Source organism: Cetorhinus maximus, chromosome 10, assembly GCF_964194155.1.
Source record: "Cetorhinus maximus chromosome 10, sCetMax3.hap1.1, whole genome shotgun sequence".
NCBI classification, from domain to species: domain Eukaryota; kingdom Metazoa; phylum Chordata; class Chondrichthyes; order Lamniformes; family Cetorhinidae; genus Cetorhinus; species Cetorhinus maximus.
In genome coordinates this window covers 55761880-55777416 of record NC_135888.1, presented here as the reverse complement: position 1 = coordinate 55777416, position 15537 = coordinate 55761880, and positions in this window count along the sequence as shown.

Here is a 15537-nt window from a genome sequence, read left to right as displayed (position 1 = left end):
TCACGTTTAAAGTCCAGCCGCAAGCACAGCGCTCATTGTTTCCAGCTCACCACTGCTGCATGGAAGGCATGGCCAGCAAAGGAAAAAGGAGGGCAGTCCTCGGCTTCAACGACGGGTCCCTGAAGTGACTGCTAGAGGCTGTGGAGGCCTGCAGGGATGTCTTGTACCCCAGCTCTGGCTGCAGGATGGGCAGCAAAGTGACCAATCTAGCTTGGGAGGCAGTGGCAGCGGTGGACAGCGCCAACACCCTTCAGAAGGGAGCAGCCACCTAGTGCCACAAGAGGATAAATGATTTCCTCCATTCCGTAAGTCACTCTTCTCATTACTCTGAACTCACACACTCACAAACCCATCACACGTCCACAGGACCCTCACCCACTGCCAGTTCAAGAGACATCACCATTGTGGGTGAGGGTCCTGTGGATGTGTGATGGGTTTGTGAGTGTGTGAGTTCAGAGTAATGAGAAAAGTGACTTACGGAATGGAGGAAATCATTCATCCTCTTGTGGCACTGGGTGGCTGCTCCCTTCTGAAGGGTGTTGGTGCTGACCACCGCTGCCACTGCCTCTCCACCCTGTCCATGGGACCACTTACCACCCACACATGCCAGGAATACTTATCACCTGGCCTAGCAGGCGTCCTGCTTACACTTTCTCCATCTCTATCCATGCAGGACAAGCTGGCACATGACAAGAGAGAGAGGTCGCAGACCGGTGGCGGATTTCCTGAAATCAAGGTCCTCATGAACTTTGAAAACAGAGCCATCCAGCTGGCTGGCCACAATCTGGACCGGTCCTGTGCTGACAGTGAGGTTGGTGCTGCTCTACCAAATGAGGATCCAGCAATGCAACATCCACCAGACAACCATGACGTGAGTGATGTGTCCTGTTTCACAGGCCACGGCTATGCACTAATTTCTCTCCTTGCTTTCACAGGCACATCTGCTAAACAGCCGACAGAGTCCATGACCCAGGGCCTCCAATCAAGCCCCAAAGAAACCTCTGAAGAGGAATCTGGAGGTACCCTCCCTGAAGTCTTGTCACAGCGCTCACCCACACCCTCCAGCAGCGCAGAGACACACACCTCAGGGAGACTTAGCTTTAGAGTAACCTCGGGATCACAACCTGGTGAGCACATCGCACTGTCTGATCCGCAGCAGGGACTTCCCAGGTTTCCAGTACTCAGGGACTGCTGGAGGCCAGAATGTTGCTGAGTCCGAGTCAGATGACGAGCCTCTGGACTCAGTCATGTCACAGTTGCTGGAGCTGCAAAGGCAAGCTCGGGAACATCAGGAAGGGATGTCCGCTGCACTCATCAGATTGAAAGGCACGATGGAGGAGTCTGTCCGCCTTCAGGCTGAGGTGATAGCGCCGGCATTGCAACGCACCAAGGTCAACACTGATAGGGTGGCAGCCGCCATGGACACCTTGGTCTAGGACTTCATTCCTGCACTGGTGTGCAGGCTTGACTCCATCGCTAATGCCATCGTTGGCCTCCAACAGTGCATATCTGAGAAGGGTGCTGGACAACTTGATCTCACTTCAGCTACCCCTTCCACTCAAGGAATCAGTCAGAGGCCCTCAGGCATCCGCAGGGAGGAGGATCAGCAGGTTCACACGCTGGGCCAATCCATCCAGGTGACTCTGAGAGTGTCCGGCCAATCCGACTCCCCTCTTCCCGTGACCTCAGCAGCTCCAGCTCCACAGGCCGAGGAGGGGGCCACTGTCACACAGCAGGACCCCAAAAGCAGGCCGGTGCCCTCCAAGTCTCGGCCCTCCAGAGGACGCCCACCAAAGTCATTACAGGCAGGGCTGCCCTCCACCTCTGCTGTGAATGTCTGGGGAGCAACAAGACATAACATAAGAACATAAGAAATAGGAACTGGAGTAGACAATTCGGCCCCTCGAGCCTGCTCTGCCGTTCAATAAGATCATGGCTGATCATCTTATTTCGATTTCCACATTCCCATCTAACAGCGATAACCTTTGATTCTGTGGAGAGAAAAACAGAGTTAACGTTTCGAGTCCATATGATTTTTCATCAGAGCTAAAAAGAAGTAAAAATGTGATGAAATTTATACTGTTTAAGGAGGTTGAGCAGGTGAAGCTAGATAGAAGGCCAGCAATAGGTGGGGCAAAGGAGAAATTGACAAAGATGTCATGAACAAAAGGACAAAAGGAGTGTTAATAGTAGTGGTAAGGGCTAAAGGAGGTGCTGATAGTAGCATTAAGGTAAGAAAGCAGAATGTGTTAATAACAGGACAAGGGTAAGCACTCTGAAAAGAACAACATGAACAAGTGACAAGTGGCCCTTGTGGGGGTGGGGTGGAGGGAGGGGATGGAGATGGAGAGAAAAGATCGAAAATAGGATAAAAGGATGGACATGTGGGCATGAGAGTGGGATGGTGTGTTGAAATGACAAGCGACAGGAAGGCTTGGGTCATGCTTGCAGACAGACCGAAGGTGTTCCACAAAGTGGTCATCCAGTCTGAGTTTAGTTTCTCTAACGTAGAGGAGACCTCATTGGGAGCAGCGAATGCAGTAGACCAAATTGAAGGAGGTGCAAGTGAAGCACTGCTTCATCTGAAAGGAGTGTTTGGGCCCTTGAACGGTGAGGAGGGGGGAGGTAAAGAGGCAGGTGTTGCACCTTCTGCGATTGCATGGGAAGGTGCCGTAGGAGAAGGATGAGGTGTTGGGGGTGATGGAGAAGTGGACCAGGGTGTCCCAGAGGGAATGGTCCCAATGGAATGGCGACAGGGGGTGGGGTGCTGGGGAAGATGTGTTTGGTGGTGGCATCATGCTGGAGTTGGCGGAATTGGCGGAGGATGATCCTTTGAATGTGGAGGCTGGTGGGGTGAAAAGTGAGGACAAGGGGGACCCTATCATGGTTCTGGGAGGAAGAGGAAGGTGTGGGGGCAGAGGCGCAGGAGATGGGTCCAAGGTTTCCCACCCACTGTGGTTGAAAGGGCCCTCAACTGTGTCCGACCCATCTCCCACCCCTCTGCCCTCACACATTCCTCTTCCTCCCAGGAGCCTTAGTCGCTCTCTCCTGAGTCTTCTCCGCTCTCTGTAGGCCATCAGGCATAAAGCTAGGTCACCAGGTCCCATGCTCCTGATGTGGTCCTCCTGCGGCATGAAAGAGAGAGGGGCATGGTTAGCTTGGGTGTACTTAGCACCTTTCCTGGCCCTGTGTGACCACCCCTTAACACCTTTTGGAGAGTGCTAGCCGCCCCTCAGATGGCCACAGATGAGTGCACTGCATGGCTGTCCTGTGACATGGGGGAGACTGCTCCTAACTGGGATGCTGAGATTGCAAGAGGCTGTGAGCGCCTCCAGCAGTGACTGCTACATGGTCAGCATTGGCGAGGAGATTGTACAACATGTGCAGTCCAATTGTGCCGGGACCAGGTTGGGGGGGGGGCGGGGATGGTGGGGGGGAACTGGGGTGGTAAGGTATGGATCGCTAGGTGGCATTTTGGTACCTCCGCGCTGCTTGCATGGGCGGGCAGCTTAGAAGCCCGACCCCAATAATATCTCTGTGGCTGGCTGCGCCTGAACTATCTCAGTTTCAGAGGAATGGTCAGTTTATACAAGTGTCCCTACGGCGTGGCCTCTTCCCTCGCTCACCCTGCCCCCAACTCGATGTCTTGTGCGCGGGATCCAATGCCAGGGCAGCAGTTGCCCCCTCCCTGTCCCCCCAACAACAGTCGCCTCCGAGGCTGGGCAGCAGTTGCCCTGGACACTCCCCTCCGACAACAGTCACCTCTGAGTCTGGGCAGCAGTTGCCCCTGGACACCCCTCTCCAACAACAGTCGCCTCCGACGCCGGGCAGCAGTTGGCCCCCCAGACAACCCCCCTGATAACAGTTGCCTCCATGGCAGGGCAGCACTTCACCCCGGCGCCCCTGAAGCCTGCAAAGCAATAGGCGACCCTGGTGAGGTCTGCAGAACGATGCTGTTCACTCATCTCCAGTTCCCCCAAAGTGAAGGCCACCAAGTGCACATCACCTCTGTGCTTTTGTGAAACACGTCAATATGCTTTCCTGCCAACGTGGATGGACGATCCAGTGGGGGACCAAGAGCCTGGCGGGATGGCCTTTTAATGATATGCTGATGTATTACAATGAGCTCCCCGACGACTATTGGTGGGAAACATGGCCCACTGTCGGCGGGATGAGTGCATGATTGCAACCTGGCTTCCCACCGTCGTGGAGCCGATCGCGCCATATTATCCATGTGTGCCACCTATCATACCTGCTGCCAGCGGACATGAAAAATTCAGCCCTATATCTTTTGTAGTCTCCTTATGTCCTCTTCATAAATTACTTTCCTACCTATCTTTGTGTCGTCAGCAAATTTGGCAACCATCCCATCCATCCCTTCACCCAAGTCATTTATATAAATTGTAAACAGTTGAGGCCCCAGCAATGATCCCTGTGGTAGACTGCTTGTTACGTCTTGCCAACCTGAAAAAGACCCATTTATGCCTACTCTCTGCTTCCGTTAGCCAGCCAATCTTCTATCCGTGAAAATATGTTACCCCCTACACCATGAGCTTTTAGTTTCCACAATAACCTTTGATGTGGCACTTTATCAAATGCCATCTGGAAATCTAAGTGCAGTACATCCGCCGGTTCCCCATTATCCACAGCGCATGTTACTTCCTCAAAGAAGTCCAATAAGTTGGTTAAACATGATTTCCCTTTCACAATACCATGTTGCCTCTGCCTGACTACCTTGAACTTATCCAAGTGCCCTACTATAGCTTATTTAATAATAGCTTCTAACATCTTCCCTATGACAGATGTTAAGCTAACTGGCCTGTAGTTTCCTGCTTTCTGTCCCCCTCTTTGAATAATGGAGTTACATTTGCTATCTTCCAATCTAATGGAACCTTTCCCAAATCTAGGGAGTTTATGAAAATTAAAACCAATGCATCAATTATCTTACTGGACACTTCTTTTAAGAACCTAGGTTGAAGTCCATCATTTGGTCAGCCCACAGCTCCAACAATTTATTCAGTACCACTTCTCTGGTGATTGTAATTTTCCTGAGTTCTTCCCTCCCTTCCATTTCCTGATTTATAGCTGCTTCTGGGATATTACTTGTATTCTCAATAGTGAAGACTGCTGCAAAATACCTGTTCAATTCATCTGCCATTTCCTTGTTTTCCATTATCAATTCTACAGACATACTTTCTATAGTACCAATGCTCAATTTGTTAACTCATTTCTTTTTAAAATATTTATAGAAACTCTTACTATCTGTTTTTATATTTCTGGCAAGCTTTCTCTCGTACTCTAATTTCTCCCACCTTATTGATCTTTTAGTCATCTTTTGCTGTTCCTTAAATTCTGTTCAATCTTCTGGCCTTCTACCTATCTTTGCACAATTATATACTTTTTCTTGATATTATCGTTAACCTTTCTAGTTAACCACGGATGGTCAGTCCATCCTTTGGACTTTTTCTTACTCGTTGGAATGTATCTATTCTGAAATATCCCCTTAAATGTTTGCCACTGCATCTCTATTGACCTGTCCCTTAATCTAATTTGCCAATTCACTTTAGCCAGCTCTGCTTTCATGCCCTCATAATTGCCCTTATTTAAGTTTAAAAACATAGTCTCAGACCCACTCCTCTCTCCCTCAAACTGAATGTAAAATTCAAGCATATTATGGTCGTTGCTACCTAGGGACGCCTTCACTCTGAGATCATTAATTAATCCCATCTTATTGCACAATACCAGGCCTAGTACCGCCTGCCCTCTGGTTGGCTCCAGAACATATTGTTCTAGAAACTATCCCAGAAATATTCTATGAACTCCTCATCTAGGCTACTTTTGCCCATCTGACTTTTCCAGTCTATATGTAGATTAAATCTCCCATGATTATCGCTGTGCCTTTCTGACAATCTCCCTTTATTTCTTCCTTTATGCTCCATTCTACCATATGGTTACAATTAGGAGGCCTATATACGACTTTAGTTTCACTTCCGCAACGAGAACAAAGGCACTTCATATGTGAAAATGATGGTTGGACAATACACATGTGACCCTTGCATCTCAAGCAGACACAATTTGGCCTCATGAGAATTCGTCATTAAGGTTAGTGATTATTCTGATGCTGTCACACTGAAGTCCGTAATTTGTGGATGTTACAAGCATTTGTCATAACTGTTAGTGTCTTTTCTCTCAAGTGTACTTTGCGATGGAGCTTTTTTATTAGTGAATGTTTTTGTGAAAAGTAGTATTCATCATCATGCCTCCCTGCAGTGTGTTTTTGTCTCTGCGTTTGAGGGCTGACTGTTATTCTTTTCTTAGTTCTCACTCTCCCCACCCATAATGCTGAATGATTGAAGTAGGTTCCACTCGGTGACATTTGAGTGTGTGATGTCAGAGATGTATGCTCATCCTGATGAAGCCATCTATTTAGCTGTGAGGATCACACTTTGCTGCTGAATGGCTGCCTAGCGGTGCTTTACGGAATCCTTCTGTAAAGCACAGTACACAAATCGATATGGAATTCATTGCATAATGTGCACTCATTGAATTAGGGTAGATAGAAAGATTGGCCTTTGTGAGATGGGCAAAGTCGAGGGCTGTAATGCTATGAAAGCGATGCTTCAGCACATCTCCTGAGTGCTTAGCAGGATCTATGAGGAGAAGTTGTCATAGACTGCTGTGTCAGTACTGACAGGGCCATGTTTCTTCCAAATGCCAGGGCAATGCAGGACTTAGATTTGACAGGCTTCTGACGAATGTATTGTCATGAGTGTTTGTCAAAAATCAAATGATGGTCCTGCTGAGCCACCCTCTGTGATGTCAATTCGAACCTAACTCATAACTTTAGGTGCATGCTGTTGTGTAACAGGCCACTGCGTCCTGATGTCCAATAGCATCTTGGGGCTCAGTAGCAAGATAAGGCCTCGCATTTTTCATGCACGAGAACTGATGTTTGGAGAGATGGTGCTGTCCGGATGTAGATCTCTCTTGAGATGGTTAAGTACTTACCATTGACAAATGTTTTTCTCTCTTGCTAAGCTGCTGTCATACTGGCATGAGCCCATCCATGTGCTCAATGGCATTACAGCTGCTTGAAGGATGCCATGCCCACAGGCTTGTTGACACCATGGTTGAAAGGACTGCACTATGTGTAGTTGCTTATGGAGGTGCACTAGTGGAGTGCTTATCACATTACACAACTGATACATGTTCCTTAGGCTACTGCGCCTTCCAGAAATGACCCTGACATTAGGGTTGAAGGTGACTTATGCTGCCTCTGTGATCATTGTGAGACTGATGACCTTTTGCGATATGTTGACGCTGACAATGGAGGTTTTATTGTGTCCCCTGCATTGAAGCTTGAAGAGAACTTTGATCATGAAAACTTGTCTTCATCTTATTCCTCTTGAAACTTTGTAGCTGTGAGGTTGTCACGGGCACGTCTGGCATTCCGTGCCCATGCAATGGCATCCTCATGTGTCTTGTCTGAATCCTCGCCCTCTTCAGATTCATCCCCTTTCAAGTCCTCGTCATCCAAATAGATGTCTAGCTCCTCAGTGTCTCCCTGTGGCAACACATCCCCGCCTTTGCAGCTCTAGGCTGTGCAGGGCACAGCAATAATGATTATGTGTGACACTCTCTGCAGTGAGTATCGGACAGCACCACCTGAGTGGTCCAAAAATCGGAAACACATCTTTAAGAGGCCAATAGTCTGCTCGATTATGAACCTTGTGGCTGAATGTATCTCTCCTCAGATGCACTCTGTAGCTGGCGAACGGGTGTCATTAGCCATGTCTTCTGGGCGTACCCCTAATCACTGAGGAACCAACACTCTAATCTCTGAGCTCCCTCAAAAATCTCTGCCTCCTGGGAGTGACTCAAATCTAAGAGTCATGTGAGCTTCCTGGTTACCTAGCACAAACGCGCTAACTCTGCATTCTGTGATCACAAATTAGCTGGACATTCAGAGATTGAAATCTTTTTCTATTAATGAATCTCACATGCTGCTGCTAAGGAGCCCTCCAGGCCACGTGCGTGCAGTCAATGGCACCCTGCATTTGAGGAAATCCTGATATTGCAGTGAATCCCACAGCTCTGGCAGCCTGGCTTCTTTCATCCATGCGGAACTACATGACATGGTAAGTTTTACTGAAAAGGGTATCTGTGACCTCTCGTATGCATTTATGTGTTGCTGACTGTGAGATTCCGCAAAGGTCCCTAGTGGAGCTCTGGAAGGATCTGTTTGCAAAAGGTTCAGTGCAGTGCAACCGGCATTGGATGCTCACCAAATCTGTGGGACATGAGTTCCTCATGGAAAGAAGCTACCAAATCCCCAGACAAGCAAAGGCGCCTGAGGCACTGTCTTTTGCTTATCCTCATGTATGAGCTGCATCTTCTGTACACCCTTGGTCACACCAAACGCCTTTATAGATTTGACCCCATCTCATCAGCATTTGGGACTACCTGGGCCCTGCTGGCTTTTGTTCCTCAGGGCGTTGGTCTTCCCTGAGTTGTGCCAATTGGTGATGGGCCCTTCTTCTCCTCATTCTAATCAAAGCCATCAAGAAGGCAGTATTGCATGCAGCCTGCATTCTCCATTCCTGCTTGTACCTGTGAACCAATAAAATTGAACAATCAATGGTAGTTCCCATTGAATGGTCTCCCTCCAAACACAAGGCAGAAATGCAGTCTCTAGCCCTTGACTCACCTTCAGTCTGTAAATGGCATACCAAGGCCACACCTTGCAGGGTGAGATCATCCTGGAGGACAACAAGTGGCTGAGTTTTCCCCTCAGCCATGACTGCACATTCACAACGAGGGTCTTAATTAGAATCAAAAGACCCAGGCCCTAGGATCCACAGTCAGGCTTCTGGTGGTTGCCTTGACAACATCTATTGATGACCCAATCCTTGTATTTATGTCTTGACTACAAGCATGGTGTCTTGAATGCCATGACCAGTGCACTGGAAAAATGTAGGCTTGTAGGGTCTATGCTGCCTCTATGCAGCAGATGTGGCCCTTGGTTATTTGCCCCTACATCCATTCTGACTTGCCTCTGTAAGGATCAGATGCCAATTAAGACCATATGCACCACAGCACCTAAATTTAATGGATTCTCGTTTGAACATGCACCGTTAGGAAAGGAACCATGATCGTTCATTGTGTTCGAGTCCAGCACTCAGCTCAGCCACGCTACCAATGGTTTGAGCAGGACATTTATTGGCTACACCTTCAATCGGCCAAAAAGTGTTGAACTCCTCCCATGCGCCTGGAGACCCCTCCCCAGCAATTATTTTTCTAGCTTGTTTTCAAACTCTGCCATTGTTAGGTGAGATTGAAAATGGTGCTCCTGACTTTCATCCCTGTGACCAGCTTCCAATCTCCCCCACTCATGTACCAAGTTCCTCCCATCATCCCTCGCACTCACCAGCTCCCAATTCCCCTTCCTCCTGTCACTATCCAGCCTCCCACTATTACACTTGATTCCACCATTGTCCATGTGGTTATTCCTGTTATCTCCCCTTGAATCCTTTAATGTTGATGTCCCGACGACCTTTGTTGACCTGACCCCTCCCCCTCTCGAGGCCACATGCACCCTGACATTTCAGAACCTCCCCCCAACCGAGACCATCCAATACCTCCCCCACGACGTTTCAGCTACCAATTTACAGGATCCATATGCCTCCCCTGAACATTACTGTGCCCTCTGCCTCACAATACCATGACTCAACCCCTCAGGACCAAATTCCTTAAGTGACTGACAATGCCCTGCACCCCAGGTGCATGCCACTTATATACAGTAGGCAAACAGAATGTTCTAATTATCCTCTGGAGGGTTACTTAATTTGGAAGGGGAAGTAATTCTGGTCAGCTGGCCTTTTAATGAGTATTCACGAGATGCAAATGTAGTTCCCAACATAGATCAGTGGGAAACTTGACCCACCTTTAACACACCATCCAAGTCGAGAGAACAAAATTCCAAACTAATTTGCTGCCAATGGGAAACTGACTTTTTCTATCATGGCCAATTTAGTGCCCCCGCCTGTCATGATTCCCGTCACTTGCTGGAGCTGAAAATTCCACCCGCAGTGTCTGCTGCTATTTCTGAGGTCCTCTACAACTGGTGGGCAGTGGAGAGACTGAAGAACATCATTAACACATCAAATCAAACTATGGTTTAATTTAACAAAAAGAAAAATACTTGGAAAAACTCAGCAGGTCTGACATCATCTGCGGAGAGGGATACAGTTGACGTTTTGAGTCCGTATGACCCTTCATCAGAACTAAGACATATAGAAATGAGATGAAATATAAGCTGGTAGAAGTGGGTGGGATAGGAGAGCTAGGCGGAAATCCTGTTGGAGTGAAGAGCAATAGACATTCCTTGAAGAGAGGTGGCAGTCAAATTAAACACTAAGGTAAAAGCAAAATACTGCGGATGCTGGAAATCTAGAACAAAAACAAAAATACCTGGAAAAACTCAGCAGGTCTCATTTTTATATGTCTTAGCTCTGATGAAGGGTCATACGGACTTGAAATGTCAACTGTATCCCTCTCCGTAGATGCTGTTAGCCCTGCTGAGTTTTTCCAGGTATTTTTGTTTTTGTTCTAGATTTCCAGCATCTGCAGTATTTTGCTTTTATCTTATGGTTTAATTTAATAAGATTCCTTTTAAACTTTGTTTAATTTCCAATTAAATATTGGTGCCTTTTTAAAAGGGGCCAGCAGTAACTCTTAAAATCAATGACATCATCATCCTTATTAACCAATCAATAGGAAAAATCTGTTTCCAGAGCAGCTGATCATGTTCTGGTGTCTGGCCTGAGTCTCTACAGCAATTACCAATTATTAGTTTTTACCCATCAGCATTTTGTTTGAATCATTTTTTCCTCACGACAAATTTATTTTCTGATGCTTGCTGTGAGGTTTTAACCTCTCTTTTCATTCAAACTTTTACCGAAGAGAGGGATGAACTGATTCAGAACACAGGTGGATAGTGACATTGGGACCAGTAGATGATGCCAGATTACTGTATCTGTCATTGCTGGTTCCAAACCGAAAGCCATCTCACATTACAAACTCTGTCTATACCTCACTGAATTTATCACAGTGTTGAGCACAGGATCAAGGCAGGGCAAGTTATAAATAACCTAGGGGTCATTAGGCCCCATTTTGTCTTAGATTCCTTATCAAAAAGGGGCTCAAAGCCATGTAAAGGCAGCTCTGTATCCAACTGTATCTAAAGCAAATTGTGATGCATGAAGAGTAGAGATAAATTTCTCTAAGCTCTCATCATTTGATATTTGGCATGGCAGAATGATTAACCATAATGCAGCATCTGAGAAATGCAAGTGACCATCATAAAATCTCTGGGCAGAATTGTCCTAGATTTGCACTAAGTGGGGTAGCCGGTGAGAGAAAGAACGTTTTACCCACTGGCTGCAATGGCATGTTTTCGCACTGTATCAGACCATTCCCGCCTCATTAATCATGCAATCCCGGGAAAAACCCTGGGTCGCTTGTGGGGCGGCCTCTGATTCGCCCGCCCCACTGTCACCTCAGGCCTTCAGTAAACCGGGCACCACATTTAAAGGCTGCTCTGGCAAAGGGCTAGCACTCTGCAAGGGATAGGAAGCTGCTAGGAACTGATGGCTGCCAAAGGCAGGAAACATGCTGCCCCCAGATTTAGCGACGCCTCCCTCGAGCCCCTACTGGACGCAATAGAGTCCTGCCACGATGTCCTCTGCCCCCACTCTGGGTGAAGGCCAGCAAAGCAAGGTCACCAATCTAGCATGAGAAGCAGTGGAATTGGGGGTCAATGCCAAAGCCCTGCAAAAGAGGACAGTCACACAGTGCAGAAAGAGAACATATAAATTAGGAGCTACTTTGTCCATTGAGCCTGCTCTGCCATTCAATAAGATCTGAATGTAACCTCAACCTATTCCTGTCTACCCCCAATAACCTTTCACCCCCTTGCTAATCAAAAATCTATCTAGCTCTGCCTTAAAAATATTCGAAGACTCTGCTTTCACTGCTTTTTGAGGAAGAGAGTTCCAAAGACTCACAACCCTCTGAGAGAAAAAAATTCTAATCTCTCTCTTAAATGATCGATCCCTTATTTTTAAACAGTGACCCCTAGTTCTAGCTTCTGCCACAAGAGGAAACATCCTCTCCACATCCACCCTGTCAAGACCCCTCAGGATCTTAAAGGTTTCAATTAAGCTGCCTTTTACTCTTCTAAATTCCAGTGTATACAAGCCCAACCTGTCCCGCCTTTCCTCATAAGACAACCCGCCCATTCCTGATATTAGTCTGGTAAACTTTCTCTGAACTGCTTCTAATGCATTTACATCTTTCTTTAAATAAGGAGACCAGTACTGTACACAGTACTCCAGATGTGGTCTCACCAGTGCCCTGTACAACTGAAGCATAACCTCCCTACTTTTGTAATCAATTCCCCTCACAATAAATGATAACATTCTATTAGCTTCCCTAATTACCTGCTGTACCTGCATACTAACCTTCTGTGATTGATGTACAATGACACCCAGATCCCTCTGAATCTCAGAGCTCTGCAATCTCCCACCATTTAGATAATAAGCTTTTTTATTCTTCCTGCCAAAATGAACAATTTCACATTTGTCCACATTATACTCCATTTGTCAGATCTTTGCCCACTAACCTAATCTATCTATGTCACTTTGTAGCCTCCTTATGTCCTCTTCACAATTTACTTTCCTACCTATCTTTGTGTTGTCAGCAAATTTAGCCACCATTTCTTCGGTCCCTTCATCCAAGTTATTTATATAAATTATAAAAAGTTGAGGCCCCAGAACTGATTCCTGTGGCACACAACTTGTCACATCCTGCCAACCAGAAAAAGACCCATTTATGCCAACTCTCTGCTTCCTGTTAGCTAGCCAATCTTCTATCCATGCCAATATTTTACCCCCTACACTATGAGCTTTTATTTTCTGCAATAACATTGATGTGGCACTTTATCAACTACCTTCTGGAAATCTCAGTACATCCACCGGTTCCCCTTTATCCAGAGCACATGTGATTCCTTCAAAGAACTCCAATAAATTGTTTAAAAATGATTTCCCTTTTACAAAACCATGTTGACTCTGCCTGATTGCTGTGAATTTTTCTAAGTGTCCTGCTATATCATCTTTAATAATAGCTTATAACATTTTCCCTATGACAGATGTTAGGCCAACTGGCCTGCAGTTTCCTACTTTCTGTCTCCCTCCATTTTTGAATAAAGGAGTTACATTTGCTATTTTCCAATCTAATGGAACCTTCCCCTAATCTAGGGAATTTTGGAAAATTAAAACCAGTGCATCAACTATCTCACTGGCCACTTCTTTCAAGGTGTAGTCCATCCAGACCTGGGGATTTGTCAGCCTGCAGCCCCAACAATTTGATCAATATCACTTCCCTGGTGATTGTAGTTTTCCCACGTTCCTTCCTCCCTTCCATTTCCTGATTTACAACTATTCCCTGGATGGTTACTTGTGTCCTCTTATTTAAATGTTTATAGAAACTCTTACTATCTGTCTTTAAGTTACTAGCTAGCTTTCTCTCATACTCTAATTTTTCCCTTCTTATTAACATTTTTGTCATTCTTTGCTGTTCTTTATAGTCTTTCCAATCTTTTGGATTGCACTCGTCTTTCCCTCAAAATGAATGTAAAATTAAATTGTATTATGTTCGCTGTTACCTCGGGGTGCCTTCACTAAGTGGTCATCAATTAATCCTATCTCATTGCACAATACTAAATCTAGTATAGCCGGCTCTCTGGTTAGCTCCAGAACGTGTTGTTCTAAGAAACTATCCTGAACACATTCTATGAACTCCTCATCTACACTACTTTTGCCCATCTGATTCTTTCAGTTTATATGTAGATTAAAATCCCCCATGATTATTGCTGGCAAGCTCCCATTATCTCTTCTTTTAAATTCTGTCCTACAATTAGGGGGCCTGTACATCACTCCCACAAGTGACTTCTAATAACATCATTAATTAACAGAGCCACCCCTCCAACTTTTCCTAACTTCCTGTCTTTCCCGTTCTGCCAGGATAAGTCACTCTTCTCATCACTCTCAACTCACACTCACAAACCCATCACACATCCACAGGAACTCACTCACTGCCAGTTCAAGGGACATCACCATTCACTCCCATCTGCCCTGTGGATCATATCCTCATCCCATCCATGGCACCACTTACCACCCACGCATGCCAGGCATCCTTCTCATCTGGCCTGGCAGGTGTCCTGTTTATACTCTCTCCATCTGTCTTCATGCAAGACAAGCTGGCACACAACAAAATGGAGAGGTCGCAGACTTATGGAGGAATGCCTGAAATCAAGGTCCTCACAGACTTTGAGAATAGAGTCATCCAGCAGGTCGCTGACGATCTGAACCATTCCTGTGCTAACAGTGAGGTCGGCGGTGCTCAACCAAGTGAGGATCGAGCAGTGTAACATCCATCAGACAATCATGATGTTAGTCACTTCCCCTGTTCCGCAGTCTCCTGCCATGCACTAATTCTCTCTCCCTGTTTTCGCAGGCACATCCGGGAAACAGCTGAGTGAGTCCATGAGCCAGGTCCTTGACTTAAGCCCCGAAGACACCTTAGAAGAGGAATCTACTGAGACCCTCATTAAGTCCCATCACAGTGCTCACCCACACCCTCAACCAGTGCAGAGACACAAACCTCAGTGGGACCTAACTTTAGAGTAGCCCTGGGACCACAATCGATGGTGAGCACATTGCATTGTCTGAACCACAGCAGGTGGAGGTAGGGTCTTCCCAGGTCTCCAGCACTCGGAGGACTGCTGGAGGCCAGAAAGCTGCTGAACCCGAGTCAGATGATGAGCCTCTGGACTCAGTCATACCTCAGTTGCTGGAGCTGAAAAGGCAAGCTCGGGAACATCAGGAAGGGATGTCCGCTGCACTCCTCAGATTGCAAGGCACGATGGAGGAGTCCATCCGCCTTCAGGCTGAGGTGATAGTGCCGGCGTACCAAAGCACTGAGGTCAACACTGGTAGGATGGCAGCCACCATGGAGACCTTGGTCCAGGACATCGGTCCTGCACTGCTGCATGGGCTGAACTCCATTGCTTACACCATAGTTGACCTCCAACGGTGTCAATGCGAGAGGGGTACGGGTCAGCGCGATCTCACTCCAGCTGCCCCTTCTCCTCTAGGAGTCAGTCAGGGGCCCTTGGGAACCCATAGGGATGAGGATCAGCAGGTGCACACTCCAGGCCCATCCATCCAGGTGACCCTGGGAGTGTCCATCCCGTCTGAATCACCTCTTCCTGTGACCGCAGCAGCTTCAGCTCCAACAGTTGAGGAGGTGCCACTGCCACACAGCAGGACCCTGAAAGCAGGCTGGGGCCCTCCAGGTCTTGGCCCTCCAGAGGACACCCACCAATGTCATCACAGACAGAACGTAGAAGCCAGCAGGCTGCCTCCACCTCCGCTGTGAATATTGGGGATGCACAAAGATATAGTGGCAATGTTAGGA